Source organism: Octopus bimaculoides, chromosome 3, assembly GCF_046866305.1.
Source record: "Octopus bimaculoides isolate indiv1 chromosome 3, ASM4686630v1, whole genome shotgun sequence".
Lineage (NCBI taxonomy): Eukaryota > Metazoa > Mollusca > Cephalopoda > Octopoda > Octopodidae > Octopus > Octopus bimaculoides.
In genome coordinates, this window is record NC_142930.1 from 146,970,675 (window position 1) to 146,984,152 (window position 13,478).

The following is a 13,478-nucleotide window of genomic DNA, read 5'->3' on the forward strand; positions in this document are numbered from 1 at the left end:
CAGAAATGTTAGCACGCTGGGCGAAATGCTTAGCGGTGTTTCGTCTGCCGTTACATTCTGAGTTCAAATTCCGCCGAGGTTGACTTTGCCTTTCATCCTTTCGGGGTCGATAAATTAAGTATCAGTTACGCACTGGGGTTGATATAATTGACTTAATCTATTTGTCTGTTCTTGTTTGTCCCCTCTGTGTGTAGCCCCTTGTGGGCAATAAAGAAATAAGAAACTGAAAGAGGCCCAATGTGTGTGTGTATGTGTGTGTGCTTGTGTATGTGTGTAGCCTTGTTTAGCATCTTTGTTATACTAGCAATGTTGTTTATTTCCAGTCTTCTGTGAAAAACCTGTCTAGTTACAGGGTAGTTGCTTGGAAACAGGTGAAGATTGGTAGTAGGGAGGGCATTTGACTGTGTAAAAGAATCTGCCTGAACAAATTTTATATGACTCTTACAAGCAAGCATGGAAATGTGGATTTTAAATGCTGATGTTGCTAATTCTGTACGTGTTTTATTCTTTACCTTTTATTGCTATACGGAAGTAGGTCCATTGCTAATTTTTAAAAATGGGGACTGTATTATCGTAAGATGTTGCTATTCAGCTCCAGGTTAGTTCTAATCAAATGTACCAATCAATGGCATTTCAGTTGTGACTGTCTCATATTTTTAGGAGTATCAATGTGTCCTTTCTTAAGACAGTAGGATCTAATTTGATGGAGATTTGGGTGATATTTCTAGCAGGCCAAGTGGCTGCATAAGGGCTCTCGTTGGCTGTTCTGTTGAACAATGTGCCTACGATAAAGGCAGAATACTAATGACTAGAAATCTTGATAATATATGCTTTGTTTAAAGTGTTCATTCTGTGGCAAGACTTTGAACAGTTAAAGTAGTCAAAGGTAACCCAAATATTCTACCTGATTCATGTTCAAACTGATCAAACCCAGCCTCTTACACCTACCCTACAATGTCATTCTAAAAATAGCAATCACAGCACTGACATTCTAAAGCCATGAAGTAATGCATGATTAATTCAAAACAATGTGGATAAATAGGCATTACATTTGAATGAGTTATCTGAATGCTAAAGGGTTAAAGGCTTTGTGGCACAAAATCTTAAACAGTACTGGCCAGAGTTCTAATCCAAAAGCAACTATTTAAACTGTAGTAGATATGTTGCAAAGGGAGAAAGCAGGTTCAACTCTGGGGACTGTTCACATTTAACAAATTAAATATGATTATTGTTATCGAAGTCTATTCAAAGGATGAAAAGCGAGAAATTCATCTGTAACATTTAAGCCAGCAAATTGTTTGTTAATTATTTCTTGTATATCAGCCGAAACGTTGTGTTAACAACAAACAAGATGAGGACAAATATCCGTCAAATGTAAATAATATAAATAATTATTTCTTAGTTGTTTTTTTTTTGTTTTTTTTACTAATCTCTATTATTCTTGAGTTTCTAGAATTTGCTTTTTGTTTGTTTGTGAGTGTGTTAAAATGAAGTGCTCTCACTCAAAAATTCAGTTTTCCAATTGAACTGACTTTACCTCCATTTCTTCGACTGTTTAAATTGATAAATGACTGACTTAAAAATTCCATGCTGTCTTCTGCATTAAAAGACAACAACAAAAAAACAAAAAATCCCTAAACAAATTAAGGATGCTGCTGCTGTTATTGTTGTTAATAGCAGCAGCAGCAGCAGCAGGAATGATGGACTGGATGATACTTCAAAGAACTAACTGAAGACGAAAAATAACTCCCATGAGTCTTCATTCCTATGTTGTTTCTTTGACATATATTAGTCTCTCTCTCTCTTTTTCTCCTCTTCATTCATGTTGATGTGTCTTCTCATCCTATTATTTGGCCTTAAGCTGTGGATTATAGTGTGGATTATGTTCATATTGAATTTAGCTTTGTTTTTTTTCTTTGCTGTTTAAACTTTTTCTAAGTTTTTATTAATTTTATTTTTAGTTTTTCAGCCATCTTGACTAGATGTTTTCTCATAAACATGGCCTTTGATTTTTGTTTTTGTTTTTAGATCTTTTCATTACTCAGGTGCACAGCACTGTATCATAATTAAGTATTTTTTTTTTCACTTGATTGGATTAGTTTTAATTGCTCATGAGGTATTGCTATGGTAACAGAAATAATCTTATGTAATCTGCTGGTGTACTACTGGATTATCCTGTAGTTTTAGTACGTGTGCTTTGAACTCAAGAAAGTGACGGTACAATTAATTAAAATGATTTTTGTTTGCAAAATTATGTATGCATTATGAGAAGTGTGGTCTTGTGAGATTCTCTCACCTGGATTAAATTGTTGCTCCTTTTGTTTGAACACTGAATTACCTGCATTGTTTTGCAGGTTGACAACATCTTTGTATACCATCATAAGACTAAGCATTATTTCATTCAATACAGTCATACATGCTTACACACACGCATTTGTTGCATGTATTTCCATTGATGCTTCCATGAATAAGATAGTTCTTTTTTTTTTTCCTTCTTCAGCTCATTGCTTTTGCATATTGTTTTTGCAAATTACTTTTACAGCTGGATGTCTTTTCTATTGTTAAGCATCCAACTATTAAAGAAATCCAATCTGCTCTTAGTCAATGCTTTGTCAGCCTTGCTGACTGAAGCAAGTAGAATGATGTGCCTTGTTCATATGCATTTAACACCTAAGCTTTATAGTTTGTAATGTTTGAATGCTTGACTATGTTGTAAATTAGTTGAGCACATCGACCTTCACAATCAGTGTTAAATAGAATGGGCGAGTGTCTTTTACTATAACCCTAGGACAGTTAATGTCTTTTGAGTGAGTTTGATAGATGAAATCTGTGCTAAGCCTCTGTGTGTGTGTGTGTGTGTGTGTGTGTGTGTGTGTTCATGCATGCCTGTGTGCCTGTGTGTTTGGCTGACTGTCTCTATATGACCCCGTAAAGATGAAAGGCAAAGTTGACCTCAGAATTTCAATTCAGAATGTAAAGACACGAAATACCACTAAGCATTTTGCCCGGCGTGCTAACATTTCTGCCAGCTCACCGCCTTATATATAATGTATATATGTAGGCACGGGCATGGCTGTGTGGTTAGGAAGCTTGCTTCCCAACTACATAGTTTTGGGTTCAGTCCCACCGCATGGCACCCTGGGCAGGTATCTTCTGCTATAGCCCCAGACCGACTGAAGCTTTGTGATTGAATTTGATAGCTGGAAGTTACTGCCACGTGTGTATATGTGAGTGTAGGTGCTTGTGCCTCTCCGATAGAGAGAGAGAGAGGGAAAAAACTACCTCGCTTGGCAACAGGTGGGGGTTGGCATCAGGAAGGGCATCAGGCTGTAGAATGCTTTTCACACGATGAGCGCTGTGCATATGTATATACATTTCTTCATCCAACCCATGCCAGCATGGAAAGTGGACGTTAAACAATGATGGTGATATATATAAATATATATGGTTAAATACAGTTATTACTGACATTGTGAATGAAAAGTACTCAATACAAATACATTTGTGAAGTTTTATCAAATAATATTCATTCTTACAAGCCAGCTGTCTTGTTTCACAAGTAGTTCTTCAGAGAAATACTAATTTACCATTTAGGTATTCAAAATTTACCAATTAAGTATTCAAAATTATAGCCCAAGTGTATAACTATATGTGAATTAAGACAACTGTTTGTAAGATAAAGTTTTTCCCATATATGTGTGTGTCTTATATGAAAGAGCTGTGATCATGATGGTTGCTGGTCCTACAATACTTACGAAATTGATGCATGTGAATATATCTATGATTGGGAAGTGAATTTCTGAGATTTCATTTTTTCAGGGAGAAAGGAGTAATTGAAGGGGTTAGGGTAGGGACCTGAATGATGAGACATGGACTTGCAAAGATTTATTTAGCAACACACAATGATACAATCTTAGGCTTCCACACGCTTTCTGTTTACTATATTCACTCACAAGGCAATAATTTTCCCAGGGTGCTGCATAGTGGGACTGAACTCAAAACCACATGGTCGCAAAGCTAGCATCTTAATCAAACAGTCATGCCTGCACATAATGATTAGTTTTTTTTCTTTTCTTTTTTACTAGAGCTTAAGCAATGTGTGCAGGTGTTTTGTTTCTGTTTGTATTTTACTTCTGTATGTGTTTTTCTTCTCTCTCTCTCTCTCTCTCTCTCTGTATGTGTATGTTTTATCCGTGTGCGTGTGTGTGTGTGTGTGTTTTACTTTGTCTCTGTGTGTGTTTTACTTTGTTTTTGCCTGGGCTGTGTCTACGTTTTGCTTTGTCTGTATATGCTTTACCTTCTCTGTGTGTGTGGTCATGTTTGTGTTTGTAAGTGTACAGCAGCTGAGCGAAGGTGTTGTTTTCTTTACTTTGGTGGTGTTCAGCTATTATTATTCTATTTGTAATGTAATACTGATTACCAACAACGATAACAACAGCAATGAAAATAAAAAGATCAAGATCCTTCTCGGAAGTGATTAATCTATAGCTCAACTATGGATTAATTGTGATCAGGCATGTGAAGTGTATTATTGTCTATATAAAAGCTACATATATCTGTAATGAACTTACCTCTCTTTCATGCAAGAACTACATAATATTGACATGTTATGATTTGTAGGTGTGTGTATATTGGAGAAAAATACCTTATTGAATTGCCTCACATGCCATTACCACCAACTGTTTGTTTGAATATTTACTTTGGAATATTTATGCCTATAGTTGGAATATTTGTGTGTATATAACCATAACACCTCTCTCCAGGAAGAGTGGTGAATTGGCAGTGTTGTACAGCAGTAGGTAGAATGCATTGCAAGTGATTTGTTCTGGACGTCTGTGTTCTGGGTTCAGATCCCGCTGAGGTTAACTTTGCGTTTGATCTTTCTGGAGATTTTTTTTTTTTTACTTGTTTCAGTCATTTGACTGCAGCCATGCTGGAGCACCGCCTTTAGTCGAGCAAATCGACCCCAGGACTTATTCTTTGGAAGCCTAGTACTTATTCTATCGGTCTCTTTTGCCGAACCGCTAAGTTACAGGGACGTAAACACACCACTATCGGTTGTCAAGCGATGGTGGGGGGACAAACACAGACACACAAACACATACATACACACATATATATATATACATATATACGACGGACTTCTTTCAGTTTCCGTCTACCAAATCCACTCACAAGGCTTGGTCGGCCCGAGGCTATAGAAGACACTTACCCAAGGTGCCACGCAGTGGGACTGAACCCAGAACCATGTATATGGTTGGTAAGCAAGCTACTTACCACACAGCCACTCCTATGCCTATTTATATAAATTTGATTAAGCCTTCCTCTTCTCTTCAAAGTTTCAGCCTTGTGCTTATCTATTTTATCTTTTTACTTGTTTTTTTTACTTGTTTCAGTCATAGCAATGCCTTAACAGGTTTTTATCAAACAAATTGTCTCTAGTACTATTTTTTAAAGTCTATTGTTTTTTTTTTGTTGGAGTTAAGGTGGGTGGGTGGGGGAAAACAAACCAGTACCATTGGTCAAATGGTGGTGGTGGGGCGACCAGCACAAAGATCGACCAATCGATCGATCGATCCATCCATCGGTCAGTCAAAGGCTTACACACAGTTTCCATCTCCCAAATTCACTTGCAAGGCATTTGTCAGTTCACGGCTATACTAGAAGACACTTGCCCAAAGTGCTGTGCAGTGGAGCTGAACCTGAAGCCATGTCTGTGCATATGTTAGCAAAGAAATTATTTTACCGCATTTCAGCTCTGTTCAAGAAGACCGATTGATCAGAGGTATTCCAGCTATGCTCATCCCAATTTTAATTTGAGCATCAGGGCTATATTATTGGTGTTTTAAAAGAAAATTTTTTTTGTTTGTTTTTGATTATTGAAAGACTGGGGTTGTGATGTGAGGTAGCTTTGACAGCTATATTTATCTTCTGCTTATGAAACCAACCGTGTACAAGGCTCAGTTGTTGACTCATCTGAACATGTACATAACTATATGTCTCAAAGACTTAATGAAGGAGTAGAAGTAGCAGTAATAGCAGTCGTAAAGCTTAATATTGGCATGAAGATTTCACCATTAGCAGAATGGTTATATTACTGAGTGCAGTACTCACAGTGGTTACTTTTTTTTTTTTTTTGTCTTTTTATCTTTATGTAATAGGGAGATTATATCATATACTAGACTCAGTTATTGCTGGCAGAATCGTTAGCACGCCAGGCGAAATGGTTAGCGGTATTTCGTCTGCCGCTACATTCCGAGTTCAAATTCCGCCGAGGTCAACTTTGCCTTTCATCCTTTCAGGGTCGATTAAACAAGTACCAGTTACATACTGAGGTCGATGTAATCGACTTAATCCCTTTGTTTGTCCTTGTTTGTCCCCTCTATGTTTAGCCCCTTGTGGGCAATAATGAATTATAGACTCAGTTAAACAGTAGCATTAACTCAGTAGTTTAAACTGAAAAGTAAGAATGTTGATCTCATCCATGTGCAAGAGCCTGGAAAAGCCTTCGGTTTTCCTCTTTTCTTTTAACTAAATGATAATAAAACATGTGTGAATGTTTATTTACAGGAAACTATTGTTTATGTGTATATAAACACATCACATTAGCATCTCACTAGCAAACATGATCAAATACCATGCAGCTTCCCATATTAATCATACTCCCTTTATTAAAGAATAGAAAGCTTTGCAGATGGCCAATTAAGAATGTCACAGGAGTACTTGTTGTTGGAATTTCGTTGCTTACGATGTCGAGGGTTCCAGTTGATCGATCAACGGAACAGCTTGCTCGTGAAATTAACGTGCAAGTGGCTGAGCACTCCACAGACACATGTACCCTTGACGTAGTTCTCGGGGATATTCAGCGTGACGCAGTGTGACAAGGCTGACCCTTTGAATTACAGGCATAACAGAAACAGGAAGAAAGAGTGAGAGAAAGTTGTGGTGGAAGAGTACAGCAGGGTTAGCCACCATCCCCTGCCGGAGCTTCGTGGAGCTTTTAGGTGTTTTCGCTCAATAAACACTCATAGCACCCGGTCTGGGAATCGAAACCGCGATCCTATGACCACGAGTCCGCTGCCCTAACCACTGGGCCATTGCGCCTCCACACAAGCGTACTATGTGATCATAAATCTAAGATATACCATCATAGTAACTGTGTGATGCCTGTGAGCGAGACGTATAACTCTATTTAATTCCAGTTTCACCAGACTAACAAAAACAGGTTAGGTACTTTTCTTTTACCTCATAGTTGGTTCACAACAAGAAGACAATCAACTGCAACATTTCTCCCAGTGTAGGGGGTGTAAGCAAGCCCTGAAGCAAATATGGTAAAATGAATTCTAAACAATATTTAATAATAACAAGTTCTACTGTTTTTATCCAACCTCTGCCCCATATACTGGTATGGCTGGATTTATTAACATTTAAAAAAAATTTTTTATTTTTTGTTTTAATGCAAATTTATGTATTGCAGAAGAAATTCTGTTTGCTGCTAGATGCTCTTTTCTGCTTTATATTAACAATACAACTGCATTGGTAAAATTAGAACCTGTTTGTGAGCTTAGCAGACTGAAGAAGTATGAATTGGTTGGTCTTTTGTCGATAGACACAACAATGCTTGTTTGAACTCAGGTATATGTAATCAGTTGTGCAAGCTGTTGTACCAAAATATAATGCTGATTTTTACTTTGATAGGCATCCATTAATTTTTATTAGACTTGTGGAATGCCTTGTTAATCATCAAACATTTCTGTGCTGGAAGCATATTTGGTGTTTATCATATAATTGTGCTATAACCCACATATCGTTTTTTCCTTCCCTTTTTTGCATTTAAACTAAATACTAAGCTATAAACAATATGTTTTCACATACAGAAATGTCTGATAATCATGTTACATGACATGCTATATTATTAGGTCTTGTTGAAATTTATCAGATTTATACCAGTGATTGACCTGTATAATATAGTAATTTAAACCAAGATCTATGCCTGTGTTCTTTTGCAGGCCTTCCAAAACTGGTTAATATGTTTTTTTTTTAATACAGGTACAGCATGGATTTTCTGGAACTTTCTATTCCAAACCCTTCCAAGATTACTGAATGCATGAGGGGTGTCACCTCTAAATTAAACAAACATCAAATTTACTTCAATAAGTATATGAAATACAGGTACTTGTATAGATAACACAAGCTTATTAATCCTGTTCAGTACAAGGTACTGTGGAATAGAGCTGCCCAGTAAACTAGTGTAGCAACTACAGAAATTAGAAGTTCTTACTGATAAATTATGGATTATAAGAGGTTCTTGACCATTGGTATCTGGAAAGGTGGTGCTGTATCTGTAGTTTTTAGTTTCTAGCTGCAGGAAATAACTGGAGAGGAAGAACTGGACCTAGTGGCTGCTGCAGGAACTGAAGGTTATGGTTGGTGAGCTTTTGACTCAAGGGCAGGGGCGACAAGACAAGATGGATTGAGTCAGGAATGCCTGTGTGGAAGCTGGATAAGATCAGTGTGCTTTGAGGAGCAGAGGTCACACTGCAGCAAAGGCAATGGGGAGACAGCATGTCTGTGGGTCAGAGGTTTGAGTGTGTTGTTTGAGAGTGACTTTTGTGTTAATTAGTCCGTTTATTTGCAAGTACTTTTAGGCATTTGTAGCTAAGATCAACAAATCTGATTGTTTTTTTTTCTGCCTGATGAGATTGCCAAAAGCCATGGCAGTATTAGTAGCAGAATTAGCATTACTTGGTAGCATTGTGTTGTAGAATTGTTGTTCCTTTGTAGTATGGTAGCAGGACGACAGTTCTGGCAGTATAGTAACTGAATTGTCATCCCTTGACCATACGATGACTGTACTGTCCATACTCTTCAGCAATATCCCAGTCAAATTGGTACCCCTTTGGCAGCTTGATTACAGAATTGTCTCTTCTTTGCAGCATGGTTGGAAAATTGTCTCCCTTTGGCAGCACGGCAAAAGAATCGTCATTCCTTGACATGTCAAAAACAATTAGAACTATAACTCAAAATATCACACAATTTAGCAGAAAAGGTCAAATATATTTGCTGCTTATTTTACTTGTGAGAAGATGAAATTGAAGTTGTGTGATGTTTATGCCTTTTCCAATGGCAGTAAGTGGTGTATCTGAAGTAAATGTCTTCAAGCAGTGACCTCATACCACCATTTTGTTGTCTCTTCTTAGCAAATGTTTGCGTCTTGCTCTATAACATTTGATTGTACTAACATAAACACACACACACACACACACACACACACACACACACACACACACACACACACACACACACACACACACACACACACACACACATAAAAGAAAAGTAAATTAACAATAGCAGCAACAAAGAAAAAAAAACTTTGTACAAATTAAAACTAAGCAGAAAACCATGGAATTTTGTACATAAAGGGATTGCCATATTGTTGTATTGAGATTTAATGTATATCTTCTTCTGCTTTTTATGATTAGTGATATTGATCTTTTATCTAGTCAATTGTGGTTAGATCTTCTCCCTGACATTAGCTTCCTCACTACTCTATTATTGCTTTTAATGGTGTCTCTTCTTCTTCCTCTCTTTGTTCTTCTTTATCATGAGATTTTTTTCTTCTTCTTTTTATCACCCTCCCCCACACATGCGCTTTCCCCTCTTTCATCTTGTCTGTTATTAAAGAACTGTAACATATCAACTTAGCTTAACATTAATGCTTCTTGTCTGTTAAAATGGTCTTAGTTTCATTCCATCAATTTTATCTTGACCATGGTTGTTGCGGGGATGGTGATGTAGTGGTGGTGGTACTGCCGCTGATATCTGAATGGGGGGAGGTAGGTTGAACTCATACTTCCATTGAGAGTTCCAGAGAACCATTTTGTGGTTCTGTCTTCCTCTCGCCATGTCTGCTTTTCTTTCTCTCTTTACTCCAACTTTTCCTCCTCTCACTCTTCATTATTTTGTTACTTGTACTAAACCACCTTTTTTCTTTTGTGTGTCAATAGTTTTGTAAAGTAGATGTTCAAAACACCATGTTTGTATGTGTGTTTTAGCACATATATATATATATATATATATATGTATGTATGTATGTATGTATGTATGTATGTATGTGTGTGTGTGTGTGTGTGTGTGTGTGTGTGTGTGTGTGTGTGTATAAAATCATGCCTGTATGTGTATATTGTTGAAACTAGCATATTTTTCTCTTGGATATCAGGACAAGTTGCACTCTGAAGTGTTACATTAGTTATTTTATACACACACACACACACACACACACACACACACACACACACACGATACATAAAAGTGCACACACACATACACACACACACACGTGCACACACACATACACACGATACATAAAAGTACACACAGATAACATAGATAAGATGCTATGTAATATGTAAATCTTCCTGAACTTTAAACTTGAATGCACAGTGTTATATGTTTGCACTATATCTATCAGAAGAATCAATATTACTTTTATTTATTTGTTCATTTATTTAGTTATATAACCCATGCTTTTTATATTGGAATATGGTAATCATTTTTATATTTCTAACAACATTAGATGTGACCATTAGGCACAGAACTGACTAAATTTTGTGAGATTAGTAAAGTGGCAGTTATTATTGATGGATAGCTTGTCTGAGACAGCTCTGTTTGAGCTATCAATTCATAAGTTTTGAGCTTAAATGCGCTGTAACTGTTTTGTTGTGTACTTAAGGGGCTCTCTTGGTGCAGTTAGATCATTTGATTGTTGTCATTGTTATGATTTGACCTGAGGCCAGCTCCAATCAAGCAGTCTTATAATCAAAAGGTATTTCCAGCGGTGAAAATTTCGCTTTTGTTTTAGAGACATAATGTATCTTGGATCAATGTCCAGTGTGTTCTTTCCCTAAGATAATATGGCAACAATTGTCATCATCATAGTTATATACTAGGGCAGGGGTTTTCAAACTGTGGTCCGCGGACCACAGGGGGTCCGCATGGACAAGACAAGGGGTCCGTGGACAGCAAATACTTTTTATGGGCGATTTGATTTTATATATGTTTTTTAATCGAAATCTTTTAATTGACAATAAACCTATTTGTTAAATACTGTTAAATAAATAAATGTAAAAATATGTTATTTTAAGCAAATATTTATGTATAAATTTCATAAGCGTTTATAAGGAGGTCCCTAAAGTAAAGCCTGAAATATAAAGGAGTCTGCAAGTCAAAAAGTTTGAAAACCCCTGTACTAGGGGGAGTACTTTTTATTCTTAAATTATTTCTACTCATTTAAGTTCGGTATATTTGCTGTTGTATTAGACTCCTCCCTAAAGAAGGTTATTTCATTATAATGATGATTTTAAACAGGTCTGTAATTCAACCCAAGCAGCCCAGATCAGATATAGCTAAGGTTAACAACAGCATCAATAACTGTTAACTTCAAATGTTGCTAGGATGCAGTACATGACTGATAAGTGCAGTTACTGCATCGCAAAGGTTATTGAGTGAATACTTAGCAGATGTCTTGCTTTCTGAAGTTTTAAATTTAGTTCCCAGTTGTATGATCATAAACTTCTTCATAACCATATGGTTTCAGGTTCAATCTAATTTCTTTATTGCCCACAAGGGGCTAAACATAGAGGAGACAAACAAAGGGATTAAGTCGATTATATCAACCCTAGTGCGTAACTGGTACTTAATTTATCGACCCTGAAAGGATGAAAGGCAAAGTCAACCTCGGCGGGATTTGAACTCAGAACGTCAATACCGCTAAGCAGGCTCGCTACCTTTCAGGTTCAGTCTTACTGTACAACACCTTGGAGAAGTGTCTTCTAGAGTTTGGAGTCGACCAAATTACTGAGAGTGAAATTGGATACATGGCAGCTGTGTGAGAACCAGTTGGTGAGACTGTTCCTGTTTTTGGATAGTAGACATTATCTGTCATCTGATTTAATGTCACCACACCTAGCCCTTGAATGCCTTTTGCACTGAGCGGGTGTGCGGCTACAATGCTACAAGTGTTCGGTGTGTGTGGTGGGGGGGGGGCATTTTGGTGCAAATCTATGGTTTGAGGATAGCATCCTTTATTTGGTGGCCATTAAAAGTTCTGATGACTGTGTTAACTCTACAGCATTTCAACTGGTCATGTATGGCCCAAATATTCTACCTGTCTTATGTTCAAACTGGTCACATCTGGTCTCTCACACCTAAAAATAAACAACTATATAAAAATTTGAAAGCTATGAGATAATGCATGATTAATTTAAAATAATCCTTTTTACTATATATAAAGCACAAGGCTTGAAATTTTTGTGGGATGGACCAGTCAATTACATTGACCCCAGTGCTCAACTGATACTTATTTCATCAACCCCAAAAAGATGAAAAGTCAACCGTGGCAGAATTTGAACTCAGAACATAAAGAAGAAATGCCATTAAGTATTTTGTCCAGTGTGCTTACATTTGACAAGTGATTTGGATGCTAAAAGGTTAAAAGAAAATTAAAAAAAAAAAAGGACCTTTATTATAGAATTCTTAATTCTATCCCTGTGGTATAAAGTGGATGAGATTTATTGTTGCATAAGTTGGGTAGTATTTTCCGGGTATATACTACCTATTCTTGAGGGTTGATTTTAGTTATGTAGAATTACATGTATTGTGTGAGTATACAATGAAGTCTCTACAATGGGTTTGAACTAAAACCCTTTCTGTTTGTAGTCCAATAACCATATCCTCTAAGCTAATTCATTACTATTCCTTATATAAGATTTTGTTGGCTGGCTTAACTGGAGCTGGTAAGGCCTGGGGCTGCACCAGTTTCCATTGTCTGTTTTGGTATGGTTTCTATGGCTGTATGCCCTTCCTAACACCAACCCTAACACCAACCACTCCATAGAGTGTACTGGGTGCTTTTAACATGGCACCAGCATGAGTGCTTTTTCTGTGGCACCAACACCAGTATCAATTCTGCTGTGGCGGATGGGTCTTCTTGAGTAGTGCTTTGAGATCAGCCTTCAATACTCTCTCTTTTACTTGTTTCAGTCATATGACTGTAGCCATGCTGGAGCACCACCTTTAGTCGAGCAAATTGACTCCAGTACTTATTCTTTGTAAGCCTAGTACTTATTCTATCGGTCTCTTTTGCCGAACCGCTAAGTTACAGGGATGTAAACACACCAGCATCGGTTGTCAAGTGATGTTGGGAGACAAACACAGACACACAAATATAATATATACACACATACACACATATATATATACATATATATGACGGGCTTCTTTCAGTTTTCGTCTACCAAATTCATTCACAAAGTTTTGGTCGGCCCGAGGCTATAGTAGAAGACATTTGGCCAAGGTGCCACACAGTGGGACTGAACCCGGAGCCATGTGGTTGGTAAGCAAGCTACTTACCACACAGCCACTCCTACGCCTAATATTTACTTGCAAAATTACAGTAAATTCTTTTTTTATACACA

At 37.2% G+C, this 13,478-nt stretch overlaps 1 protein-coding gene across 2 annotated transcripts in view; it reads left to right on the forward strand.

The window, feature by feature from the left end:
• LOC106879200 (uncharacterized) overlaps nucleotides 1-13,478 on the forward strand; it is a 374,932-nt gene that overhangs the window by 81,867 nt on the left and 279,587 nt on the right. The gene's annotated exons all lie outside the window — the stretch shown is intronic.